The sequence below is a fragment of the Rousettus aegyptiacus genome, unplaced genomic scaffold, assembly GCF_014176215.1.
Source record: "Rousettus aegyptiacus isolate mRouAeg1 unplaced genomic scaffold, mRouAeg1.p scaffold_m13_p_8, whole genome shotgun sequence".
NCBI classification, from domain to species: Eukaryota; Metazoa; Chordata; class Mammalia; order Chiroptera; family Pteropodidae; genus Rousettus; species Rousettus aegyptiacus.
The window spans coordinates 79,945,540-79,952,440 of record NW_023416311.1 but is presented as its reverse complement, the minus strand read 5'-3'; the positions used below and the strand labels follow the sequence as shown (position 1 = coordinate 79,952,440).

At 33.2% G+C, this 6,901-nt stretch overlaps 1 pseudogene; it reads left to right on the top strand.

Moving 5' to 3' along the window:
- The first annotated feature begins 1,733 nt into the window (after window positions 1-1,733).
- Window positions 1,734-1,852, top strand: LOC118607605 (annotated as a pseudogene).
- The last annotated feature ends 5,049 nt before the right edge of the window (window positions 1,853-6,901 follow it).

Below are 6,901 nucleotides of genomic sequence, written 5' to 3'. Positions count from 1 at the left end.
CTATAAAGTAGTTCAATTGCATCCATTTGGTCATGGTGAAATATAAATGAATTAATGCATGTTAAATACTTAGAAAAAAACTTGACATTTGATAAGCCTTCAATAAATGTTAATTTTTACTATTGTTACTGTTATTACCTAAAGAATTATTATTTTCTTCTATTCGTGAATCACCAGACTCTACTAGAATATGATCAGAGATCAGGAGTTCATTATTTTCTAAGACAGCATTTTAGATTATTGAAAAGCTCTGCTTGTTGAAAAGTTCTACATTATGCTGAGCCAAAACATGCTTCCTTGGAATTTCCATTCATTGGACACTCTTCTTTCCAGTCCAACAATACATAAAAAGTTTTCTTCTTTTCTATATGAAACTCCTTTACATATACAGATTAATGCCATTTCTTCTCCAGATTCTTTTTGGTTTGGTAAACAGTTCTTCAAATGACATACAAGTGCAGTAACAGATGCCTTACACTGTGTACAGCTCTATCACATGTCATATGTGAGCCTCTCAGTACATAAGATAATATTACCACCACCATCATTTTATAGGTCAATAGATTCAGACTTGGAGAAGTACTTGAGTCATGCGAGATCACAACTAGTAGGTGGTAGTACTAAGAATTAAACACAAGATGCCTCTTAAACACGGATGTCCAAGCTTCTCTCCTCTATACCATATCTACTTTTAAACACCATACTTTAAGTGTAATATTTCAACTGTGCACTGAAGGATCACCCATATTTTTAACTGCACCCTTTTATTACTATAACTTAAGTCTGTTTTCAGTAAGAATTCAGGCAGGAAAATAGAAACTACTTTACAACTTTCAAACATGGGGAACTATAAAAGAAGGAATTGGTTACACATGTGATAGAAGAGTTGAGAAGCCAAATACAGAGGCAACAAAGAGATAAGCAAAATCAAGAAGCCATTACCTCCCCCTAGGCCACGGAAATGGAGTCAGGAGCCAGGTCTGCACAATGGGAGCTGGGAATTAAGACCTAGGATGGACTGTCTGTGAGAATGAGAGCCAAAAGGCTCAGGGAATGGAGGGGGGGGGGGAAGCAAATACTCTTACTTCTCTTCTCTTCTCACCCTCCAGTTGTCAGTCAGAACCTGGCATCAACTGAACATAACCAGAAACTAGGATCCGGGGAGCTTAGAAAATATAGTTCCTGAATTATAAAGCAGAGGTGAAGAAGAGCGAAAAATGGGTCTGAGACCAACATGGCTGTTGGAGGCATGCAGCACGCTTCTAAATCACATTGAGCTTATTGTCAAGGTAGACCCAGGTCATTTTTCACACGAACCCTTAATAAACTACTTTATTTTAATTTTTTTTTGGAGGGGGGGGAATTGGCTTTTTGAATATAAGCAGTGGCTTTACTTTTAACTTACTTGATTTTATCTTTTGATTTTTGGTAGCTTTTTAGATGTTGTAAACCTTTGTCATCACATCTAGCCTGTGTAATAAAGAAATTAATAAATGTGATTTATATACTTATATTTAAATAATTATTAAATATGAAGCAGGACTAAGGCTTGAGATCAATAATTATTGAGGGACAGAGATAGGGCATGTTAAGTGCCTACCTCAAGCACAAAATTTAAAGGAATGCCAAAAACTCAGTAATCAAGATTAACAACATTTTAATGCAATACTTTTTTAAATCAAAACCATTTTTGATTGAAAAAATCAATAATATTTTTAATAAAATCAAAATTAGTCTACAACCATGCTACCCTGAACAAACCTGATCCCATTTGATCTCAGAAGCTAAGCAGGGTTGAGCCTGGTTAGTACTTAGATGGGAGACCATGTAGGAAGTCCAGGTGCTGTAGGCATAAAAAATTTTTTTAAAAAATAAGGGATTGTAAACTGACAAGTTCTTTGCAATCTGTGAGGTCAACCAAGGGTTGCCTCACCTAAAAAAAAAAAAAAAAAGGAAAAAAATCAAAATTAATGCACAATTCCATGGTAAAAAGAATGATTAAAATTATAAATAAAGAAAATTCACAGGTGATTAACATTTATTGAATTCTCAGCCAGCTGCAAACTCTTTTTATGCTGTAACCTACCCCATCCATTTGATCTATTACTGAAGAATAAGATAAAATACTTTGTCGGATACTTTTCAAGTATTTTTTATTATCTTCTAGAATCTCAAACACTAATATTCCAGTAGTATAAAGGAAGAGAAAAAGTTAAGGTCAGATCTGAGCAGATATAAATTGGTAAAGCATCATTCTCTCAAAGCATTTGATACTAAATATATGGTCAACTAAACATACCTTTATGCCAAATCCCCCAAATGTGTCCACTCCAATAGTACCTGACAAGACGGAAAGTGTGGGAAGTGGAAATGGAAGGAGGCAGTGGTCGTAAGTGATTGTGGTTAAAATATTTTGCAAACTTTACATAATGCATATTCTTACGAACATGATGTGCTGCTTCCAAGGCTGCGGGAGGGGCAACTCTGAATTTAGACAAAACTTTTAGTAAAATTTTGCTCATGTAAAATAAATCACAGCAGTACCTTTAATTGTGTGCTGTTATATACATCTGATTTCTTCTGAGATTAAAACATGCCTTCTGAACAAAATCCCTTCTCTGTATGGCAGTAGATTGGAGAAAATGTTTTAGATGTTATCTGCTAGTTTTAAAAATATACTCCATTTTGTCAAATAAAAGGTGCCTTTTTCAGAAATAGTCCAGAACAAAGGTCACAGTAAACTTCCCCAATATCCCAACATAGGTTTTATAAAAGGAAGTCTGAATATTGCGTCTTTCTTTTATAGTATGTCTCGTTTATAAAAATTTTCTCTCAATTAACAAGAAAAGCTAAATTTAGTCAGGTTTTTTTTTGTTCTGTTTTGTTTTTGTTTGTTTTAATTTTTTATTATGTTATTATTTTATTTTATGTGTTTTTTGCTAATGAAGACAAATGTCCTGGTATAGTTTAACCAAGAAACCAACCAGACAAGGGAGAAATAACTGAGCATTAAATCTCTGTATTGTGACCTGGCCATTGGTACTTGCTAAAGAGGAGCATATCTACAAATAAGCCCTAATCTCTGAATAAGATAGAGGATTTTAAAGAAATGATTCAAAGATGCTAATTTAAATGCTGTAAACATATCAGTGTCTTATGTTTAATGGCCTTCTGAAAATAGTATCATTGCTTTTAAATAAGTTGAACACAGTAAATCTAAATCCCCCATAACAAACATCATATTCAGTGTCAGAACATAATATAGAATGGTAAGAATGATTGATGTATAAGAAAAATATTTTTGGTCTTTAATCTTGGAGATGATAAATACCCATTTTAGAACAAAAGGTACAGTCCACCTCAACTAATCTAAATATATTTTCTTATCACATTGTTAAAACCACCATGAATAAGAGATATATCTTCTTTACTCACATTATAACTTCTCAAATCTCTTTAAATTTGTAAAACTGATAGTTGACTCTAATAAAATGCAATTGACATAATTTCCTATAGTTCAACATACAAACACTGAATTTGATTATTTAATTGATTTTAATTTTTGAAACTCAATTTTGAAATACTAAGATTTCATAGTTTAGAACTAAATGGGAATTATACCTACATGCACAATAAACAATAAAATAATGTAAAACCTATGTCGATTTATTAATAGTTTGGTATAATTCTAACAATGATCTAATTTTTGTTAGTAGCATATACATAATATTTCTTTTAGTTGTTATTTATTCTAATAAGTGATATTTTTAGATACTTTGTACTATTCTTGATTTGTTAGTATTATGTTCATTATTCAATCTTCATTGTTTTCAGGAACATCTCTAAATTTTATCAGATTAAGTATTTAAAAAAAAACTAATTCAATTCCTTCTCCATACAACTGTACCTTTTGATCAGTAACTATCAGTAATTATTGTGTAGCTAATGACTTCATATCTTAAAATCCTAGAACTACTGCTATAGCAAAAGGTGGCGAAATATAAAATATACTGAATTTTGTTCTTTGCAAATACCATCCAATGGTTTCAGCTAACCTAAATGTAAGGAAAATTGACATTGTGCAAATGTATTTGTAACAACTTGATTATATGTGGTCTTATTTAATTAAGCAAAAGAGGTCAAGAATACTCCTAAGAACCCACTCAGTTTAGCATTCACATTGTGATCATGAATTAGTTTTTGTCTGTAAGATATTAAATTACTTGTGAAGAGAACAAAATTTATATTAGCATATTCATCATTAAACATGAAATAAGTTTTGGCACTTATTACTCATAAATAAAAAAATGTCAATTCGGAGAAATCTGAGGCAATTTTTATAACACAAGAGTTTGTTTCTTCAACCAAAATTTTCCACTACTAAGGCATTTTTAGAAATTGAACTTAATGCTTCAAAGTACCAATGTGAAAAGAAAATGAAATGTAATTTTTAAAGCTTGTTTTTAAATTTCATTTTATAGATTTACCCTCAAGAAGATGCAGAAGATGCAATTCGAAAGACATAACTCCCTGGTTTGTTTATGCTGATAAAAATCTCTATTTTCATTATGACCAGAATTCATATTTCCTTCTATGTACATGAAAAAGGATCAGGTATCAAGCCTGACTTGAGCATAAAATAATTCTTCATCTCCTGAGATGTTATTTTATTGGAATTGCTTATTTTTAGGGATAAAACAGGGTACTCAATGTACCTACCCTGAATCTTTATTATTTATAGAATGCTTTGAATTTCAGAGTATTTCAGTGAGTTTTATTAGTCATTTTCCATTGTTTCCCTTGCAGTTGTATAATTACTGTCATTTGATAAATAAAATCATGAATTGCAATATCAAGGCTATGGTTTACAATGTACCAAAAATATCCATTTCATCTCATCGGTGCAGCTAATCTAGTCATGGAGTTAAAAATAGCAGTTCAATTGAGACATTCATCACTATCTAGACAGTAAAGAAAACCAAACAAAAACAAATACACAGAGATGTCCTAAATAAATTAACTATTGCCACCTAAGATATAAGCTTATTGCAAAACTTCACACTTAGCATCTGCCCAGCCTATGAATTAACTCATGGAGATAGACGAGATGGGAAAACTATGTTTTTCTCCCCTGAAGATGTATATAATTTCCAGCATGTGCATACAAAAACATTTCTATAAAAAGAGTATTTCCTACATTCTTTTGAAATTAGTTTATCTCAATATTTTTCACATTAAAAATTAGATTTCCCCAAACTGAATATTTTAAGGAAAAAAGATCACTGATATTAAGTCTTGACTCTATGCCAGACACTATCATGAATTATTTTGCCAAGTCTTTGAAAAGTTAATGGTACTATGGCATGGATTTTATGCCTAATTTATAGACAGTGTAACAAAGGCCCAGACAGAGAAGTCAAGGAACTCACCCAAGTCACAAAACTAATTTTGATAGAGGTAGAACTTGCATTCAGTGGTCTGACCTTACAATCTGTGTGCTTTACCATTTCATAAGATGAGAGAGAAAAAATCTATAGTTCAACATGATGTTTGTTACCCAGAGTTGTCCTCACATGGACTAATGACTTGGTCCCAGGTAGAAAAGGCATCGCAAATAAAACCTGAAATAGCTGCTTTCACTAAACACTCACAAAACAGCAATACTTTGATACTCAAATGACTGAATGCTAAAAAAAAAAAAAAAAAAAAAAAAATGGGGGTGGGTGGGCCTTCTTACCCCTTCACATACAATAAACCACATGCTTCCTGTCTTCAACCACCAAAGTTTCTGGAACATATACTCTCATTTTGGCATCTGGAGGTTTTCAATAGAAGATTAGGATATTGCTCGAAGCACTTGGTGGATGGGCCTGGTGGAAGCCTCTGCATTTTTAAGAGGGGCTAGATGAGCAGGAGAGACAAAATGGCCTGTGGCTACAGCAGCTAGGAGAACCCATAAGAGAGTGCTAGTGAGATATCTTCAGTAGACTCCATAAATAAGTGAGGAGAGAAGCTGGAAGTTAAAGATTCTAAAATAACAAGTGAGAGTGAGTGCCTAGGAAATCAACAGTGTAACTACTCATCTCACTTCATTTTTACTTCCCCTGCACTAAACCTGGGACAAACTAAGTCAATGTAAACTATGAATTTAGTCCCTGACAATGCCCATTATACACTCTCTGATAGTGTTTTAACATTTCTCGCTCCACTGTTGATGTTTTTGATTTTCATGTTTTCATTGTATGCGAGCTCAGTGTGCATTATCAGTAGTATGGCATACTGTGATTATCACGGCCTGAGTTTATCTCCTTAATGCAGCATATAATTGTCTCCTGCCAAAAAAGTAAATTGACATTGTAATTATATTCAAAGTTAATACATAGGTTTAGGAAGTGATCCAAAGACAACATGTCAACACAATAGTAGCCATGTAGGTGCCAGGACAGGGCTAGATAGATGCTGTTACCTGAGCCCAATCATTGGTTTTTATTTGTTTGTTTTGTTTTATTTTATGCCTCTGCTATTTGGGGGGGTCTATAGATGAGAAAACTTTATTATTGCTTTCATGGATATGACCATTCCTGATTATAATAGAGAGAGGAAAGTATAGGCATGAGCTGAAGGATTTTATATTCAAGGCAAAATAGTAGGTGATTGTGACAGGATATATTGAGGAGAATGCACACATGCACACATACAGAGGGGTGTGTGTGTGTGTGTGTGTGTGTGCACGCGTGTGTGTGCACGCGTGTGTGCTTGTATGTGCCCTAGAAGAAGAATAAGCAGCTTTCTTTGCCCAATGTCAACTGTACTAGAACGATATGTTGGTCATGATAGGCAGCTAAGACAAGGGAATCAAAAACAATAAAACATAAGAGAGTCTTCTCAGTTTCCAGGAATA